We start from the raw sequence: 20,830 nt of genomic DNA on the forward strand, positions 1-20,830 counted from the left end.
GATATATGCGTCACTAAGCGCTAAACACAGCGGTCGCAAGTCTTCCTCACAATTGGCTAGTATATGCAATGCAGCAAGGACAGCCACCAGCAGATCAACCAGAAATAAAATATATATAACGCTATTGTAGGCGTAAGTAAGCCGTTTGGATTCTCCTTTGGCTATTTTCTAGCCAAGTATGAAAGCACACTGATGAGATGACGCTGAGTTATGAAAAAATAAACGTAAAATAAAAAGGAAATGGCAGACTGTGCCTTATTGAAATCCAACCCCTAATAAATTATCTCCCTAGTGGCATCCAGACACAGAATGATCCGAGCAGCGCGGGCAGCGGCTAGTCTATCCCAGGGTCACCTGATCTGGCCAGCCAACCACTGCTATCGATGTGTAAGGGTACCACGTCATGCTGGGTGGAGTGCAGAGTCTCCTGGCTTGTGATTGGCTCCGTTTCTGGCCGCCAAAAAGCAAAACGGCGGGAGCTGCCATTTTCTCGAGCGGGCGAAGTATTAGTCTGAGCAGTTTCGAGTACGCTAATGCTCGAACGAGCATCAAGCTCGGACGAGTATGTTCGCTCATCTCTACACTCAAACCTTTGAGATAGGGCAGACCCACACTCATTGAAGCCAGTGGAAAAGAGCCAATTTCATTTATTTATACTTTTTGACATTTGTTTTCCCACTGATCTCCTTGAAAAAAAAAATCATTTACTACTGATCAGTTCAAAAACTGATTTGTGAAAAGCCAATTGAAAAGAAATGGTTCTTAAGGAATCAATGAAAAAGCACTGAAGCCAGGAGAAAAAAAAAATAAAATCTGTGCCCTCAGAATGGCTTCAATGAAAAACTGGTGTGAACAAAAAAAAAAAAAAATAAAAAGCCATTGTGAGTTTGCCCATAGACTGAATATGGAAATAAAATTTTGCATTAGCCCCGTTGTGACGGGGACATTGGTGCCTAAATGTGTAGATGTACAGTTGTGCACCTTTTTTAAAATGACAAAATCTTTGGAAATAAAATTTCAAAGCAATTTATTTTGTTTGAAAGTTAAGATTTTTTTAATTAGCAAATCTGAACTCAAAGTTACAGAATTTTACAGCATCATTTCATCATCCTCTCCCCAAGATCAGCTTACAGAAGTCCATGCACCCTCTGCATTTATAGCCAAATCTTTCCTAGGCTTTTGCCTTCAGCCAACAGGCTGGAGAGAGCACATTTCCAACACCTACAGGACCATGGTCCCCGTGTAATTAAACAGGACATTTTTCCTGATTTCAAAGAAGCCAGATCCTCATTTAGGATTTTCATCAGGAAGGACACATTTGAGTGCAGCAGCTATGGGATACAATTGCTGCTTAATGACTTATGGAATATCCTGCTGAATGAACCCTATAAAACAAGCCCCAGAGATAATACATGGGCTTTAAAGAACATTTATTGAAAAAAAAAAAATAAAAAAAAAAATGCATGCTTGCATATTTGGGAGTAGGAGTGTCAGTTTACACCATTTCAGTATGATTACATTCTAGATTTTAACTCTTAATAGGCCTCATTTATGTGAAGTGGTCAAAAAGCTCTGAGTATCCACACAGGAAAACCTTTGAAATTTTTGGTAGAGTAAAACTGCAGCAAATACAGGTTCCAGGATAAAGTAATCAGTTAAACTACAAAAAGGGTCTGATGAATTCAGAAGAGGAAGCTGCAGCATTCTCATATACATTAGTGACAGTGTCACGCTTGGGGGTCCATCACTTGCTTTGCTTTTTATAGGACAAGCATATGTGAACAGCAACTTTCACATAACCCAGGGACTGCCTGTATTTTATGTACTAGATAAGAACAAGCCTACAGAAGCAAAGATAAATTTGTATGAGAAACAAAACTGTATATTTTAGAATTGTATCCCCATTTTTTTGTCTGAGAATTGGATTTTAAGTGTTGGGTTATCATAAGAACCAGGATTAATAAACCTTAATTGCAGACCTGTGATAACTGTTATAGCTGATTGTAGCCTAAGGATAAAGTGCTGCAAATTACCAACATCCAGAGGGCTGTTTGTAACTAAGGTTTGTCCAAGTCTTTAGTTCACTGTTCTTAATTAGGGGACTGCCTGTAGTATCCCAATTACTGAGGGCTTACACATAATCAGGGTCATCATATTTCATAGAAAAAGCCCTTACGAACACAATTCGTATATATTGTATTGTGCAGTGATTACAATGAGATTGTGTCCAGTTAATATTTGACACAAGTTACTCAGTAAAACTAATTTCATGTGCAATTGCACACATGCAGTTCAAACCAAATTTAACCAAAATGGTTAAGGGAAATTTCAGGTTTCTTCAATTGAAGACCCAAAGGAAGATCCAAGTTCCAGACACATGTGAGCCAGTTGTTACATCAAGAAGCACAAGGACAGCTTTAGGTTATAAATAAGCCATTTATTACAACTTTGACACTTTGTTCCAACTTTCTCCTTTAATCCAGATGGCCATAAATCTTCAGTTTCTGAAAACAAGAGATGCCAGTTAGTAAATATCCAGAAAATTTTGCAATGCCCAGCCAATTATATGGGGATGTCAGTCCTTTAAGATGTCATCTCTAGCTCAGTGAGAGAGTTCAATGTGATCATCATCATTCAAACCCATTAAATACAAAATTTGGCAAGAATAGACTAATGACTTACCATAGGAGTATATAGATCTTGCCCTTGTTGTTCATATGTGTGCTACACTACAAAAGAAAAAAAATTTGGTCAGCCAAATAATCCTATACATAATCCTCGTGGGGAGATATAGCAAACTGTTTATGCCAGAAAAGAGCTGTATCGGATATGCTGTGGGCCACATTTGCATGCACTAGACCATTTTAAACAGTTTTCCAACTTGCTTAAAGAGTATTGCAGTCTTGCAGGAAATGGCCCATGAGCCTCAAATTCATTGTGGTGCTGCATATTAGCCCAACCTAAGGTGGTCCAAGCACAACCCCCCACCTCATACTTTAAACTATAACTAATAGCTGACACATTAATACATCTCCCCGAATTAAGTTGTTGCACAACACAACTTAAAGGAAACCTACCACTTGTAGTGGCAGGTTTCTGATGGAAAGACCAGGCACCAGCTCAGGCTGAGCTGGTGCCGGAGCTTGTTTTTGTTAGCGTTTTAAACCGCGGTATCGCGGTTTAAAACACTTTTTAAACTTCATACCCGGCGCAGGGAGGTACGCACTTGGCGCTCCTTCACTTCCTATGTAGCCACGTGCACGGTAAGCGCGTATCTCCCTGCGCCGGCTATAAAGTTTAAAAAGTGTTTTAAACCGCGGTTTAAAACACTAACAAAAATAAGCTCCGGCACCAGCTCACCCTGAGCTGGTGCCCGGTCTTTCCATCAGAAACCTGCCACTGCAAGTGTTAGGTTTCCTTTAAAGGGTTGCAGAAAAGTTACTTCACCAACCGATTATAACTTGCTTCAAAGTAATGCAGCAATGAAGCTGTAGCACATGTGCGCCCACCCAAATTTTACCTGTTCACAATATGCAAGTCAACCCCTTTAAGCAAGGCTAACAAGGTTTAACCTGAGCAATCTCACTATAGCCTCAGAAAAAATATGGAACGGATAAAGGTGTTATCAGTTTAGTTCATATGGCAGAATATTTTCCTCATTGGCTGTAGGAGTGTTGACTTAACATCTGTTGTGATACTGCCAAGTAGTCTGCATCTTCATTACAGACCAGTAACTGAGCTACAATACCACTAGCCTCTAACCAAGTCAAGTTGTACTTACCAAGACATGAATGCAGTGCCCTCAAGCAAGCCAGTCAGATTACTATGGAAGGAAAACCAAAAATTTATGAAAATTAAGATCAAGTCACAGCAATGCTACAGGTTCAGTAACAAGCTTGTGGTTTCCCCATTAGAAAGCCCTTCTCTTGTCTATATGCCCATACAAGCAGACCTAGTGGTCAACTAGTTGGCCTACTTTGAGAAAAGTCACAAGATGCATCAGATAGGAGCGAAAGACAAATCATTTGTTCATCACCAGTCAGATGAACTATGAAATCATCACGTGATCCTGTGCTGTACAAGCCCTTTAGGCATGTTCTCAATGCAAGCCCATTAAATTTTAGTAAAAACCCAAGTACTACCAAACCACCAAGTGGGTAGGTGACAGATTCAAGAGGAAAGGATCAATTAAGTTCTATGTCACACATACTACCTTAGGGCACATTCACATGGCCATCTGCGGGGACGTACATGCGTACATAGACTGCAATAGCAGTGCAGATACGGTGCCACACGTGTGGCACTGATCCAGCCTGCACACTGCAAAGAGCATGCTGTATCTTTTGGCTTGTGTGGCCGTGCGCCGCTATTCTCTTTGGAGGGAGGAGGGGTCAGCACCTCAGCACACCCCCGCTGCGGGCATCCCGCGTGTGAATGGACCCTTAAGCCGATGGCAAGATGTACTCACCTGGATATCAAGTGTCCAGGATTGTGGAGTAAACCAATCAATCAATAGAAAGATGAGATCTGTAGACAGAAGTAAAAGGATTACATAATAGAACAATTAACTGGAATCTGAATAGAAACTGCAAGTACATGTCAAGCATAGCTGAAAGTCAGATAGAGCTAATACCAAAACCTCCATGGGAAAGTCAAGGTGGTTGAAGCATCATCATGTAACAGTATAAGATTTGACTGTCCATGCAGAGTCCTTGAGTTACAGAACTCTAGGAAAAGTCACATCAGTAGTTACTGCAATCTGGAGACCACCCCCTCCATTATACCTGGGGTATATGCAAAAATTCAAATTGGAATCTCACCTTATGGATTGCATCTCCAGCAATGACTGCCCCTACAAGATTTAAAGGAGATTAGTACATTGTAAAAGACACAAGCTTAGTAATGATAGAAGATGCACCGTCAGTAATAAAGGTCATCTTTCATTCTTATTCAGAGAGATTCCCATTGATTATTAAATCATCACAGGGTCAGGTAAAGATCTGCAGATAATTCTATGTACTCACACAAGTGATCTTCATTCTGTAAAATAAAACAAAAACACATTTTAGAGACCTCATGCAATTAAACACATGGGTATAGCATCCAAGGTGGTCAATAGAAAGGAGTCACATGAAGTTTTGTAGCAGTTGCACACTCCAAGGCATTGACGCATGCAACTACAGGGATAATTGTCTTGGAGACATGCGCTTCATCAGCACTTCTGGAGGTCACACTACACACTGTCCAAGACTGCTGAGAACTGTTCAGCGGTACAACCCATTTTAAGGGTTTTCCCCCCCAAAGTAGTTGGGCCTAACCCACAAATCACGAGTACAGTGGCCCGACAGGGTCCTTCACAATCCAAGTCAGCTCCATGAGATTTCTGGAGGAGAGGTGGCGGGGGGGGGGGGGGGGGAAGCCATCTGCCACTCTGGGTCTGAAGGAGTTACCTCCGACCCCTCGTTCTTGTGATCTTAGGGAGGTTGCATCATTGATAACAATCAGCAAGTTAGGGCCCAACTTTGGTGGGAAAACCCTTTATTCAGGAATTGAGCCATGAAGACTGGCTGCGTGACAAGTCAAAGCTTAGACCAGAGCCCAAAGCAGCAGTTTTAAAAACGCTTAATTACACTTATAAAAGTTGCCATCAGCTAACAGCAATTTTGTTTTAGCATGTAAAATCCAGGCGACCAGATCCTTAGTGCAAGGCCAACTTGGCTCAATAGCAAAGTGGTTTTCAAGACTACATCCAGTAAGCATGCAGGTTTCTAAAGTGTGTAGCCCGAGTGCAGTCTTACCTAGTCCAGAGTCCATGAGATTCTGAGCTGTGAAGATTAAAAGGGCAAGGATTACAATTCAACAAATAACTGTAGACTATATTTGTCATTGTGGAAGGTGCTCAGAAAATATAGGAACGGTTCTAGTTGTAATCATCCTGATCATTTGGCAGAATCAATTTCATCACTGCAACCACACAACAACAAGTGCCATTAATTTCACCATACCCAGACTTACCAGCTTTAGCCATGTGGTACGTTCATTTATTAACCTAAAACAAGAGAAATTGGTCAGTGGTGCCAGTTATACTACACCTATACATGAACGGTTCAGGGGTCAGGTCAGTATTAAACTTAGTCCACACATAATTTCAGGTCAGACATTTGGAGCATCACAAATAACCCCAATATTGAGTTCTAGATTAGTGGATGAGACATTGTACATGCAGATGCATTAAACCCAAGGCTACATCACAGCCCTATTTGTAGGAAAGGCTGGGACTTCCCAGTCGGCTGGAAGTTTACACAACTACATAGCTGCGCCATTGCAGGCAGATACCAAAGTTTAGGGTTTTAAACCCATGAACAAGACTTGATCTTAATCTACAGGATATTAGCAATTACTGCACATGAACTTTATCGAAAAGGGAGTAGTTTAATATCTTGTGTATTGAGGTCAAGTCTAGCTCATAGAACTCCCATTTAGTTTTATGAGAAGTTTACTCACCAGGTCCCTCAGGCAAGATGTTCCACATGCAGGTCCTGAAATCAGGAAGATTGAAGGTTTAGTTATTTAGAATTTGGATAAACACATGAGAACAATTCTGGTTACTGTTCTCTTTAAGATGCAGCTAGAGACCTTGAAGCAAAGTTTCTAAACCAGCTTCTATACTTTGTAATAACCAATAAACAGGTTTTAAAGGGGTTTTCCCACAAACACAAGTTACACCCCATCATCACACCCAGCCAGTTCCAGCGGCTTCATCGAGATTAATGGAGCAGAACAGTTATGTGGCCTTCTACTCCATTACTCTGGTGATGTATGTGGGACCTCCACTAATCAGCAAGTTGGACCTGTCCTGTGGTTAGCGCCGTGTTTGTGGGAAAACTCCTTCAAGGGATTTTGCTCTTGACTCATTTATCCCCCATTGTTAGTCACAGGAAACATCAGATAGGAGCGAAAGACAAATCAATTGTTCATCACCACCAGTCAGATGAACTATGAAATCATCATATGATCCTGTGCTGAACATCTACAGAAACCTTTAGCCTCCACATAAGTGCCTGCTACTACCTACTGAAGCAGCATGTTCTCAAGTCCCATCATATTAATGACTGAATAGACAGAATACTTACCGAATGGAGTAACAAGTGATGGAATTCTTATTTCCCCAGAATCACCTTAGGGGAAAGAAAAAAAAACCCATTACAATAGATTCACCAGCTCATAATGTTATGGTATATTTAGTGACGACACATCAGATAGAAGCGAAAGACATAATTATTGTTCAACACTGTTCATCTGCTGAACTATGAAGTCATCATTGTGTCTTAAGATTTATAGCTAAGGAATGTTTAATTATTGTTACACATCTTGATGGCAAGTAGCCTAGAGTGATATCTTAAGTTAACAGGAAACTTTACTTGTTCCCTTGCTACAGTGGCTGCACATTTGACATTAGTGTTCTGTTTTGTCTGTCAAATTAATTCTGTCCTGTCTAGTTGAATTAATAGCAGCTTTTTAACAAACGAAAATATGTACAGCCATCAACCAATGCAACAGTTAGTTCCACCGCCTATGCAGCAAGATTATGGGGAAAGTCTATCACAAGCACCAAAAGCATGTAGACACCAACCTTCAGGTACACGATCCACCATCTTTGGTTACAGCTGCCATCCTTCCCCTAGGAAACAAGATAAGGACATAACTACACAGTCCACACTCCAGTACCCCAAATCATTTTACTCCTCTGTATCAGTATGAAGGCTATCCCTCATTCTTTTTCAGAGAGATTCCCATTGATTTGTTAATAGATCATCATATACAGTAAAATGAGAAGTTCATACATCATGATCAGCAAGCTTACCTGTATCGCTGACACATGCAGGAGTGTATAATCTAGAAGGAAAGAACACACAATGTTACAATATTGAAGTATCTGTTAACAGTCAAGCAGATTGTTGACTAATGCCTCAGAATGAAGTATTGGTGGTAGCCATCTCGTCATCCAGACAGTCAAGAGTAGCAAATAGGAGTCATCAGCGGCATTAGATCTGAATGGAGTGCGACACTGCTGATACCACAGGATGCACAAGTCCCACAGTATTCCTTAGATTCATGACTCATCTCAAGCAGTCAGACCCTCCAGGAAAGCAATTGTGACCCTTTTAGAGACCAAGTGCCTAAACTAAAAGCCAAAGCCATGCATTTTAAAGTGCAAACAAGGCAATTGAAGCAGCAATTTACTGCTCCCTGCTCTGTCATTACTTGATAACAACTGCATCCCAGTGAAAATTATTAGAAACGAGGACAAATTAATGGCCTCCTGGACAGGAACTACAATGATAATCCAGATCTGTCAACACCCTTTTCATCCTTCTGTAGTTTCAGGCAAGCACTGTCACTTTAAAAATGGCACTAAGCATAGCAAGTCCTGGGCTGTATGAAGATAACTGTTATCTTCTGGTGATGCCCACAGAGGGCATCTCATAGGTTCCCCACCACTATAAGGACAAGCCAGTTTTGAAGATCCCACACCAATCAGATTTGACATGTGATCTTGCAAACTGGAGTAAAGTGCAACATTTATTAAAATGTTTTAATAATTCTTTATGTAGCGCAAACAGATTACGCAGCGCAGAACTTGCCAATCAGTCCTCGTCTCCAATGGGGCTCACAATCTAATCAACCTCTGAGTGTGGGAGGAAACCAGAGGACACCCGAGGAAACCCACGCAAACATGGAGAGAACATACAAACTCTGCAGATGTTGAGCCTGGGACTTGAACCCAGGTCCCCAGTGCTGTAATGCTAACCACTAAGACACCATGCTGTTTTAAGCCATTTCAAGGCTACATGCCCAAAACATGTAGCAAACTTTTCTACACATGTCCTTAGTTACTAAAATGAAGTTTTGGAAAGATACAGCCATGTTTCTGAACGCCCTAGACAACCCCTTTAAAAAAGGAACCATTACTATAACAGATGTAATGACAAAATTCAACTTACATTGAGAAGTCTTGAATCCATTTCTATAGATGGGCTCCTAAAAACAAAAGAAAATTGTAAACCTCAATACTTGACAGTGACAGAAAATGAGGCCCTGCCATGACACCCCAAAAAATAAATTCAGGGGTGTATTTTGCAAATGCAAAAAAAAAAAACATGCATTAGTGGAAGCACTGTAAGCTATACACAAATTATAGCTGTCACAAGAGCCTGATCAGAGTGTTGGGATTTCATCATTCTGTATCTGATGTCCCTACCAACACTACTATCATCATAGTCAGGCAAGTCATAGGAAAGGCAAAAATCAGAGTTAGCTGTAAAGTTTATTCCCAATAATAAGAAACCAAATATTCTAGACATTAGCCATTGCAGAGAGCAAAGCATGGCCGCAGTATACAGCGGGCACAGGCGCAATCCAGCAGCATCCACTGCAAGTACAAGTGAGATGCAGCACCACAAGGATTGCACGTGTAGAAAAGGACAAAATGAGTAAAGTTGTAAGAATATTGAACGCTTTAGCGTCCCGCAGCTCCCACTCCCAGCGACCACTCACCTCCGAGAGCAGAGAGAAGGACGAAGAGGAACATACAGCGTGCGGCAGCGGCTTATATACGGCGCCGAACACCCGGATATGACGTCTTTGCGTAGCAGAACCTGGGGGAGGAGTACGTGGCCTCTCCGAAATCTACCGATGGGCGTTTCCTTTTTCCGGAATTGTCGCCCGCACGCTGTAAAGGCGCCATGTTTTTGGTTAGAAAAGGCGAAAAACATTTTTAAAACTGTCCCGAATTCATCAAATAAGACTCAAAAGTTATGACTATTATGTCGAACCAGACATATATATTTCCCTGCTCCAAACTGGCAATCATTGCTTGTTTACACATGTAGGGCTAGTGTACTGGGGGTTAACTTCGGCTCAATCGCATATGCATTTTTATAGAAACGCAAGCAAGCCGTAAGGCCGCGGTCACACGATCCGCTAGGCGTCCGTTCATAACGCGACGCTAGCGCACAGGGGGCGGTCCTCGGCCCGACCGCACATGCTTTAACAGGGATGTTAACGCATGTGTGTTCGGGCCGAGGACCGCCCCCTGTGCGCTAGCGTCGCGTTATGAACGGACGCCTAGCGGATCGTGTGACCGCGGCCTAACCAGAACCCCCCCCCCCCTTCCTTTTTGCATTTTCATTTTTCACTCCCCACCTTCAAAAATCTGTAACCTTTTAATTTTTCCATGTACAGAGCTCTGTTTGGGCTTGTTTTCTGCGTAACAAATTGCACTTCATAATGACAGTATTTATTATTCCATGCCGTGTACTGGGAAGAGGGCAAAAAATTCAGATAGCAGTGAAAATGATGAAAAACCACATTTGCGCCGTTTTCTTGTGGGCTTGGATTTTACAGCTTTCACTGAGGGCCCCAAATCACATGTCTATTTTATTCTGTGGTTCGGTACGATCACAAGGATACCAAATTTGTATAGGTTTTATAATGTTTTCATAAAAAATTAAAACCTTCTTTACAAAAAAATAAAAATTCTTCATTTTGCCATGTTCTGGCACTATTAACTTTTTTATACTTCAGTGCACGGAGCTGTGGGTGGTGGGGCCCGCCCCAAGTACAATAGCCCTACACTTGTAAACGCAGCGCTAGCGGTACCTTTGACCACACCCCGAGGGCGCGTTCATAGCGCGACGCTAGCACACAGGGGGTGGGGCTCTGGGCGATCGCATATGCGTTTCCAGAGAAAGGGTGCGTTCACACATTGCACGTTTTGAAACGCATTACAACAGCTGAGAAGAGTTACCTGATTGCTGTCAACAAAATTTATGCGTTAGGCCCCTTCCACACTTGCGTTGCAGATCACGTCAGAGTCTGATCAGGCTGCGATCAGGGTTTGGTCAGTGAAAAGTTGACAATTTGCATCAGAGTTCAATTAGTTTTCACTCAGTGCGCGTTCACACGTTGCATTTTGTCCTGCGTTTTCATTGCGTTTGAAAAGCATTACAACAGCTGAGGAGAGGTGATTTACCTACTTCCATTACTGTATACATTTGATAACGCAATGTTAACATATCTGTTAACAAAATACATATGTTAACACATTGTTAACACATATGTTAACATTGTGTTTACTATGCTTTTTGTAAACAGAAACATTAACAGTAATGTAATTAGGCAAATCACCTCATCGCAGCTGTTGTAATGCGTTTTAAAACAGCGCATTGTTTGAACGCGCCCTTACAGCACGTTCACACTTTGGGTTTTGATTGCGTTTTCATTGCGTTTGAAACACATCACAAAAGCTGATGAGAGTTAATTTGCCTAATTACATTACCATTTACGTTTGTTAACACAATGTTAATGCATGCGTTAACGTGTTGTTAATGCATACGTTAACATCGTGTTTACGATGCGTTTTGTAAACGGAAATGTTAACAGTGATGTAATTAGGCAAATCACCTATCCTCAGCTGTTGTATATGCGTTTCAAACGCAATGAAAACGCCCTCAGGCCGGCGCCACACAGGGCGCTTTGTCTGCGCTTGCAAACGCAAACGCAGACAAAGTCGCGCCCACCGGGGCGGTCCTCGGCCCGATCGCATCGGCGTTTCTATGGAAACGCCTGCGATCGGGAACGAGCCGCCGGTGTTTCGCGTTAAATTAACGCAAAACACCGGCGGCTCGTTCCCGATCGCAGGCGTTTCCATAGAAACGCCGATGCGATCGGGCCGAGGACCGCCCCGGTGGGCGCGACTTTGTCTGCGTTTGCAAACGCAGACAAAGCGCCCTGTGTGGCGCCGGCCTCAGAGTTTGTTCAGTGTCTTAGTTTTTCACGCGAAGATAACACGTGTGAAAAGGACTCAGGACTAAGCTCTATCTTTTCTATGGCCATTGATGTGTGAAATTGAAGTGTGTCTCCTCCTCCCCCTGTATGTGCGGGCCTGCTGTTCTGTGCATACGAGTAGCTGCGCGCCAAAGATTTTTGGTAGGAGAAAAGAGGCTACTGGAGCATGGAGTAGCCGCGACGTGTAGCCTCATATCCAGCTACTCCACGCCCCGGTAGCCGCATAAGAAAATTTACATATCTGCCTAATAAAACTTATCAAAAAAGTGTGGGGACGTGAGGTTTAGCCCTTAAAAGGTCTATCCTCACATCCTATTCATCCACCTACCACCCGATCTACCTTTATAGGTAGATTCGTGGTGGTAGGTTCCCTTTAAAGGAAACCTACCACTTCCAAATAGTACTTGTAAGCTTCAAATACCGTGCACCACCTCAGGGTGAGCTGGTGCCGGAGCATATCTTCGATATTTTCATAAACCATTGTAATTGTAAGGTGTTAAGGGACCAAGTTGTCAAGCCACAGAATTCCCTTTAGCAGCGATAGTTATCCAGACCCGTCTCAGGGCCATCTACCCGGCGACCAACAGACCAAACGCAGATGAGCTACAGAAGTCAATCCACGGGGACCAAATCATAGTATATCTCGAAATCTGGAGGTCTGCCAGATGCTCCATGGATCTCATCTCCTCCATCCTCATTATGTTATTCAGTACCTCAACCCACTTAGCTCTGGTAGGGCTCATTGTAGATTTCTGTAACCTAGGAATAATTTGTTTCATAGCCGTAATGCAGTAATACAAGGCAAACACCGCTTCCCATAAGTCCCAGACAAGACCACCATGGATCCCCCCTCCCTGCTTTACATCTCCAGCAGATGTCTGAAGTATTGGGGAACATCCCCATGTAACTTCGCAGGGGTGCGGTACCACCTAGTGACTATCTTAAAAAGTTTGTTTCCTGTATCTGGCAGACAGAGCTTATGTGTCAGGATAAATGCTTTATCCCACTCCTCAGGGAGACATGTGCGATTTAGCTCCTTTTCCCAAACCCTGCGGTAAGGTACATCAGATTTCTTTGTCCTGTCTCCTAGCAGCCATCCGTAGATCATAGAAATTCAGGGCCCGTTCACACGTTTTGGTTGCGTTTTCATTGCGTTTGAAACACATATACAACAGCTGTGAGGTAATTTGCCTAATTACATTACCGTTTACGTTTGTTAACACTTTGTTAACACATGCATTAACATCGCGTTTACTATGCGTTTTGTAAACGGAATTCGTTAACAGTGATGTAATTAGGCAAATCACCTCTCCTCAGCTGTTGTATATGCGCTTCAAACGCAATGAAAACGCAGGTCAAAACGCAACGTGTGAACGCGCCCTAAATGTCAGGGTACAGAAGTTGTCGATAGTAAGTGTTCTGTGGAGGTTGCAGCTAAACCCCTTAATGGGGCCCAAAGATTGCTACTCAAATTAAAGGCTTTATCCAATGAACCACTTGCTCGCTTTGAACCCTGTAATTTCTGCCTTGGGGTCGGGGACACCATCATGGATGTTCAAAAAGTAAATGAAAGTATATAAACCTGTACCCTGATAACTTAACCCCTTAAAGGGCACCTACCACCACGAATCTACCTATAAAGGTAGATCGGGTGGTAGGTGGATGTATGGGACGTGAGGATAGCCCTTTTTAGGGCGCTGTCCCACGTTGCGTTCGCAAACGCAGGCGCATTCAAAACCGCGCCCACCGGGGCGGTCCGCGGTCCGATCGCATCGGCGTTTCTATGGAAACGCCTGCGATCGGGAACGCAAAACACCGGCGGCTCGTACCCGATCGCAGGCGTTTCCATAGAAACGCCGATGCGATCGGACCGCGGACCGCCCCGGTGGGCGCGGTTTTGAATGCGTCTGCGTTTGCGAACGCAACGTGGGACAGCGCCCTTAGAGCTAATCCTCACGTCCCCGCTAGCATACCATAAACTTTATTGCCCTAATATGTTAATTTAATTAAGCGGCTACCGGGGCGTGGAGTAGCCGGACACGAGGCTACACGGCGCGGCTACTCCACGCCCCAGTAGCTGCTTTCCCCCGCCTACCCTGTGATCTTCGGCGCGCAGCTCCTGGCAGCTGCGCGCCCTCGTCCGAGAAGCCGGAGTTCTGCGCATGCGCAGTAACTCCGGCCTCGTTCCCGAGATCGCGCATCTTGGCCGGAGTTACTGCGCATGCGCAGAACTCCGGCTTCTCGGACGAGGGCGCGCAGCTGCCAGGAGCTGCGCGCCGAAGATCACAGGGTAGGCGGGGGAAAGCAGCTACTGGGGCGTGGAGTAGCCGCGCCGTGTAGCCTCATGTCCGGCTACTCCACGCCCCGGTAGCCGCTTAATTAAATTAACATATTAGGGCAATAAAGTTTATGGTATGCTAGCGGGGACGTGAGGATTAGCTCTAAAAAGGGCTATCCTCACGTCCCATACATCCACCTACCACCCGATCTACCTTTATAGGTAGATTCGTGGTGGTAGGTTCCCTTTAAGGACGCAGCCATTTTGTAGCTTAAGGCTCAGACCGATTTTTTGGATTCTGACTTGCTTCGCTTTATATGGTTATAACTTTTGAACACTGTTACTTATCAAAGCGATTCTGAGATTGTTTTTTCCCCACATGTTGTACTTCATTTTAGTGGTAACTTTTGGCAGATAAGTTTTGCGTTTATTTACAAAAAAAAAGAAAATATGATACATTTTTTGAAAAATTTGCCATTTTCGTAATTCTAAATCATTGCGTTTTCAGGCAGATAGATTTACCACCTAAATAAGTTGCTGAATAACATTTCCCATTTGTCTACTTTACATTTTCATAATTTCTGAAATGTCTGGATAATTTATTTTGATGTCACGCGGCTTACAAATAGAATATCGCTTTTCCGGATTTTCAGAATTGACTATTTTGGGGATAAATACAGTTTTGAATGAAATTTTACATATTTAGCATCAAAACCCCCTATATAATCTACCCATTTTCAAATCTGCACCCCTCAAGCTATCAGAAACAGCTTTTACGAAGATTGTTAACCCCTTGAGATCTTCATAGTAATTGAATCAAAATGGAGGTGAAATTTAGAATGGGCAAATTTTGTCAGTTATACGTTCATTTAGCCCTAAAATTTACACATTTCCAAAATATAAAAAGAGAAAACCCACCATACAATTTGTTCTGCAATTTCTCCTGAGTACAAAGACCCCCCACATGTGGCTGTGACTTGTTTTATGGGGACACAGCGAGGCGCAGAAGGGAAGGAGGGCGCTGCAGCTGCCAGGATTTTAGTTTCCTCATTGGCCCCTTTTGAAGGCTATAAAATTTTTGCTTTTTCGTTATTGGGGCCATGTGACGGCATTTTTTTTGCGGGACGAGATGCTTTTTCCATTGTTACCATTTTGGGGTTAGTATCACCTATTGTTGAAAATTTAGGAACTTTTTTTGAGGGCAGGAGTAGAAAAGCATCAATTCTGTACTGGATTTTTTACTTTTTTTTTTTTGGTGTTCACCGTATAGACTAATAATCCTGTTATCTTTATTCTATGGGTCGATACGATTACGGGGATACCAGACATGAATATATTTTCTTACGTTTTACTAAATTTGTCAAACAAAACCCTAATGTGGGGAAAAATCTATCATTTATGTATTGCCGTCTTCCAAGTGGCATAACATTGTTACTTTTTTGGCTACGGAGCTGGTTGATGGCTTGTTTTTTGCGGGACATGTTGTACTTTGCACCAGCATCATGTCTGAGTACATATGGTTTTTTGATCGCATTTTATAGCATTTTTTGTGGGATTGAAAAGGTAAAAATCATAATTTTTGGAGGGTTTATAACAGTTTTTTTTTACGGCGTTTATCGTGGGGGTTCAATAATAATTTACTTTTATTCTACGGGTTGTTACGGACGCGGTGATACTATATATGTGGGGTTTGTGTTATGATTTAGACTTTTTTTTAGTTATATGTCTCTTTATATGTTTTGGGGGTTTGGGGCATTTTTAGTGATTTATGACTTTATTTTTTTATTGAAAAACTTTTTTTTTTAACTTTTTCACTTTTATACCATGGGACATGAAGAAGCAATCATCTGATTGCTTCTTCATGATAATATTCTGCAATACTGATGTATTGCAGAGTATTATCAGTGTCAGCCTATACACTTGCATAGGCTGGCACTGTGCCAGTAAGATGACGTCACAGACGCCATCTTACCGGCAATTCTTGCAAGTAACTCTGGGGTCCAGATCGGACCCCAGAGTTGCTATAGCAACGATCGGCGCCCCCCGAAAATGGTTCGGGGGGGCCGATCGTGGGGGAAAGACCCCCCAGATGCATGTTAGATGCCGCGGTCGCGCTGACCGCGGCATTTAACGGGTTAAGCACCCGCAATCGGAGACAACTCCGATCGCGGGTGTTACACTGGGGTGCCGGCTATTAGTTACAGCCGGCACCCCGTGTTTCCCGATGCCGGTTCGGCTCTGATTCAGAGCCGAGCCGGCATAAGCGCCGTGGCGGATATATCCGCCACTGAGCGCTAAGTCACTGCGCTCCGTGGCGGATATATCCGCCACGGAGCGTGAAGGGGTTAAACACATTGTCAGCTCATAGAACTAGATGGATCATAATGTGTCTGTTTAGAAAGTCCCCGCCCACACCCTGGGAATTTACCTTGATCATCATTTAGTGAAATTGTACAGTAAGGGGTTAAAATCATCTTTGTGTAAACATCAATAGGGGATAAACATTTGAGAATTTTCTTTTGTGGGAAATACTAAATTACTTAGAGAACACAAGGCATCATGGGATCTGAGGGCAAACAAGCTAGCCTCAGGTTAAGGGCATAGACTGACAGATATCTGTCTTCAACCACTTCACCTCTATAGAGAAAGATTTTTGTCAAACGCTTTAACAGAAAAGGACAAGCCGCACAGTAGGTCTCGTTCAGTGATTTTAAAGGAATTGCTTATAATAATTTGGTAAAATCATTGTAACTTTATCACGTATGCGGTGAAAGCATAACTGTAAACACCAACGCAAAAGAGCGACAGTGGTCACATGTGCCGGAAGCATTGCATTCATAACACAATGGAGGGTATAGCTTAGCCTTATCACACAATACAATTATCGCATTATCGCATGCAATTGGTAACCAGCCCCTGATGTATTGTTTCATTTATGAACACAATGCTAGTGGCATATGTCACCATGGCCTAAGGGGGCTGTCAGTGCTTACTTGTACAGTTTTTAAACTCATGCGTTTTTGTAGGTTTTCCATGCATTTGGTTTTAACCTGTTTCACAGCTGCTTACACTTCCAGAAAAACAGATGCAAGCCAGCCACATGATAAACATGAAAAACCGCATGTGCAACAACCCTGCCAATGCATATGGCTGGCTGGTGTTGTGAAAGTGTCCCTCTCCTTAGGGTGTTACCACACATGGCGTTTTGAAACAGTTTGTCCGTTTATTGCGCAAATTCAGAAAGCCTGTCAAAACCGGATGTTTTCAAAACCAATGCGTTTAACGGATTGCTTAGAAATGGACAAAAACTGTTTCAAAACGCCATGTGTAGCATCACCCTTATCAGGAGCTGTCTAGTGAGCCTGCACAACTCCTCCAGGGACTCCAACATTAAAACACGTGGCATTTTTGGGCCGTTTTTCATCAGTCTGTTGAAAAACATGGTTTTTAAAAATTCATCTTTTTGAAGAGGCATCAGTTTTTCCAATCATAATTGGAAAAACTGATGCATTTTAAAAGGACTGTCATGGTGAGGGCGCCGCCACCTCGTCACGTGACTTGGGGTGCAACTGTATGGGTTAATTTAGCCTACTCAAACTTGCACTCACCTTTCACTCAGGACACAAATTGAGCATAAATCACACCTCATACAGCTCCAGCACCAGAACCGCTGCCACCACTTATTGCATTTAGGGCACATTCACATGGCCGTCTGCGGGGACGATTTTCCGTATTTTCAGAATTGACTATTTTGGGGATAAATACTGTTTGAAATTAAATTTTACATATTTAGCATCAAAACCCCCTATATAACCACCCATTTTCAAATCTGCACCCCAGAAACAGCATTTACAAAGATTGTTAACCCCTTGAGATCTTCATAGTAATTGAATCAAAATGGCGGTGAAATTTAGAATGGTCAAATTTTGTCGGTTATACGTTCATTTAGCCCTAAAATTTACACATTTCCAAAAGAGAAAACCCACCATAAAATTTGTTCTACAATTTCTACAGCGACCCCCCACACGTGGCCGTTACTTGTGTTATGGGGGCACAGCGAGGCGCAGAAGGGAAGAAGCACCCTGCAGCTGCCAGGATTTTAGTTTCCTCATTGCCTCCTTTTGAAGGCTATAAAATTTTTGCTTTTCCGTTATTTGGGCCATGTGATGGCATTTTTTTGCGGGACGAGATGCTTTTTCCAGTGTTACCATTTTGGGGTTGGTATCACCTATTGTTGAAAATTTAGGAACTTTTTTTTGAGGTCATGAGTAGAAAACCATCAATTCTGTACTGGATTTTTTTTTTTTTCGTGTTCACCGTATAGCCTAATAATAACGTTATCTTTATTCTATGGGTCGATACGATTACGGGGATACCAGACATGAATATTTTTACTTATGTTTTACTAAATTTGCCAAATAAAACCCTAATGTGGGGAAAAATCTATCATTTTTGCATCGCCGTCTTTTAAGTGGCATAACATTGTTACGTTTTTGGCTACAGAGCTGGTTGATGGCTTGTTTTTTGCAACAATATCATTCTGGAGTACATATGTTTTGTTGATCACTTTTTATTGCATTTTTAGTGGGATATAATACGTAAAATCATAATTTTTGGCGGGTTTAACTTTTTTTACGGCTTTCATCATATGGGTTCAATAGTTATTTAGTTTTATTCTATGGATTGTTACGGACGCGGTGATACTATATGTGGGGTTTGTGTTATGATTTAGACTTTTTTGAGCATTATATGTCTCTTTATATGTTTTGGGGCTTATGGGCATTTTTAGTGATTTATAAAGTAATTTTTTATTGAAAAACATTTTGTACATTTTTTTACATGATCCACCATGGGATATGAACAAGCAATCATCTGATTGCTTGTTCTTGATAATACTCTGCAATACTAATGTATTGCAGGTTATTAGCAGTGCCAGCCTATGCAAATGCATAGGCTGACACTTTGCCTTTAAGATGATGTCACAGATGCCTTCTTAAAGGCAATGCCTTCAGGCTTCTCTGGGGTCCCGGCCGATCGTGGGATAAAGACCCCCAGAAGGCATGTTAAATGCTGCGGTCGCATTGACCGCGGCATTTAACGGGTTAAACACCCGCGATCGGAGCCCACTCCGACCACGGGTGTTAGCCGGGGATGTCAGCGGTAGATTACCGCTGACATCCCGCAGCTAACTATGCCGGTTCGGCTGCTGTACACCGCTGAACCGGCATAGTCTCTGCGCCGTAGCTGTACTGCGCTGAGCGCTATTCGCGGGACTCAGCGCAGTACAGCTACGGCACAGAGCGCTAAGGGGTTATACAGTTCTTAGTTTCCAAATCCCTAGATGCAGGGGTGGGGGTAGGTGCAGAGAAAAGGTGACCAAATGGCTTTTGAGGTCACCACAGAACATTCTGCGGGTCAGAGTTTCAGGTTGTAAGGATCTCCAGGATGTTGTAAAGGAGGCCTGGACGCTTCAATAGATGCCACATTTCAACAAAGTTTGTAATTGCCCTGTAGTTAAACCAACCTTATACATTCACAATAAATATCTCCTTGACAGACTGCATAAGAACAGCCCCAAACCACCCTTGGGCTGGTGCCACACGTAGCGCTTTGTCTGCGCTTGCAAACGCAGACAAGGTTGCCCCCACCGGGGTGGGCCTCTGCCTGATCGCATCTGCATTTCTATGGAAACGCCTGCGATCGAGAATGAGCTGCCGGTGTTTCGCGTTAAATTAACACAAAACAACGGCGGCTCGTTCCTGATCGCAAGCGTTTCCATAGAAATGCCGATGCGATCGGGCCGAGGCCCACCCTGGTGGGCGCGACTTTATTTGCGTTTGCAAGCGCAGACAAAGCGCCACGTGTGGCGCCGGCAGGGCCGGATTATAGGCGGGGCTCTAGCCCCGGGGCCCCCACCATCTTGCCCCCCCAGGGGGCCTCCACCAGTTTGCACCCCCGCGGCTCAACTCCTCTGCCGCCACCTCCCTGAAGCCCGGCTGCCCCCCGCCACAGGTGACTTCCAACTGCCCGCCTCCACGGCATAGGTCACCTCCTCCCCACCCACCTCCATGTCCGAGCCTACCGCCCCCGTCCATCCCCCTGCAAGGCCGAGCTGCACGCCCACTGCACAGTCGACCGCCAACACGCCTGCCCATCCACCTGCGCTACAATGTTAGTACTCCCGCCGCCCCCCGCCCAAAAAACGCCCTCCGCAACTCCCTCCGTCACAACCCCCTTCCCCCCCCCCCCCGCTGGAAAAAACGCCCGCCCTCCGCAACTCCCTCCGTCACAACCCCAATCCCCCCCCCCGCTGGAAAAAGCACCTGCCCTCCGCAATTCTCTCCGTCCGCCCATTCCCCCCCCGGCTGGAAAAAGCACCTGCGCGAACACTGCCGCCCCACCTCCGCCGAACAAGCAACCCTGCCGCCCCTCGCCCGAAAGAGCACCCGCCCTCCCCAGCTTCCCCCGTCTGAAAAATGCACCCGCGCACACCCCCCCCCCCCCCCCCCGGCCGAACAAGCACCTGCAAGACCCCCCCACCGGCTCGAACACCCGCCTGACGCTGTGGCCAGTAACCCTTAAAGGTAAGTATATAAATATGTATTTGTGTGTATATATAATGTATATACTGTGTATATATGCATCTACCGTATATATGTGTATATACTGTGTATATATGCATCTACCGTGTATATGTGTATA

At 43.7% G+C, this 20,830-nt stretch overlaps 9 non-coding genes across 9 annotated transcripts; all 9 read right to left on the bottom strand.

Annotated features, from left to right (window-relative positions):
* Positions 1-3,589: 3,589 nt before the first annotated feature.
* LOC140105302 (small nucleolar RNA SNORD47) lies at positions 3,590-3,665 on the bottom strand. Its single transcript, XR_011850540.1, has one exon. It is a non-coding gene; the product is annotated as a small nucleolar RNA SNORD47 (small nucleolar RNA).
* Positions 3,666-3,991: 326 nt separating this feature from the next.
* Positions 3,992-4,072, bottom strand: LOC140105311 (small nucleolar RNA snR60/Z15/Z230/Z193/J17). Its single transcript, XR_011850548.1, has one exon. It is a non-coding gene; the product is annotated as a small nucleolar RNA snR60/Z15/Z230/Z193/J17 (small nucleolar RNA).
* An 843-nt stretch (positions 4,073-4,915) lies between these two features.
* LOC140105295 (small nucleolar RNA SNORD79) lies at positions 4,916-4,988 on the bottom strand. The gene has a single exon (XR_011850534.1). It is a non-coding gene; the product is annotated as a small nucleolar RNA SNORD79 (small nucleolar RNA).
* A 907-nt stretch (positions 4,989-5,895) lies between these two features.
* LOC140105304 (small nucleolar RNA SNORD47) lies at positions 5,896-5,970 on the bottom strand. Its single transcript, XR_011850542.1, has one exon. It is a non-coding gene; the product is annotated as a small nucleolar RNA SNORD47 (small nucleolar RNA).
* A 145-nt stretch (positions 5,971-6,115) lies between these two features.
* Positions 6,116-6,175, bottom strand: LOC140105325 (small nucleolar RNA SNORD78). Its single transcript, XR_011850561.1, has one exon. It is a non-coding gene; the product is annotated as a small nucleolar RNA SNORD78 (small nucleolar RNA).
* Positions 6,176-6,936: 761 nt separating this feature from the next.
* LOC140105306 (small nucleolar RNA snR60/Z15/Z230/Z193/J17) lies at positions 6,937-7,020 on the bottom strand. The gene has a single exon (XR_011850544.1). It is a non-coding gene; the product is annotated as a small nucleolar RNA snR60/Z15/Z230/Z193/J17 (small nucleolar RNA).
* Positions 7,021-7,247: 227 nt separating this feature from the next.
* On the bottom strand, positions 7,248-7,330 carry LOC140105309 (small nucleolar RNA snR60/Z15/Z230/Z193/J17). Its single transcript, XR_011850546.1, has one exon. It is a non-coding gene; the product is annotated as a small nucleolar RNA snR60/Z15/Z230/Z193/J17 (small nucleolar RNA).
* A 415-nt stretch (positions 7,331-7,745) lies between these two features.
* On the bottom strand, positions 7,746-7,827 carry LOC140105294 (small nucleolar RNA SNORD79). Its single transcript, XR_011850533.1, has one exon. It is a non-coding gene; the product is annotated as a small nucleolar RNA SNORD79 (small nucleolar RNA).
* A 1,383-nt stretch (positions 7,828-9,210) lies between these two features.
* LOC140105305 (small nucleolar RNA SNORD74) lies at positions 9,211-9,291 on the bottom strand. The gene has a single exon (XR_011850543.1). It is a non-coding gene; the product is annotated as a small nucleolar RNA SNORD74 (small nucleolar RNA).
* Between the last annotated feature and the right edge of the window lie 11,539 nt (positions 9,292-20,830).

The sequence above is a fragment of the Engystomops pustulosus genome, chromosome 10 (genome assembly GCF_040894005.1).
Source record: "Engystomops pustulosus chromosome 10, aEngPut4.maternal, whole genome shotgun sequence".
NCBI classification, from domain to species: domain Eukaryota; kingdom Metazoa; phylum Chordata; class Amphibia; order Anura; family Leptodactylidae; genus Engystomops; species Engystomops pustulosus.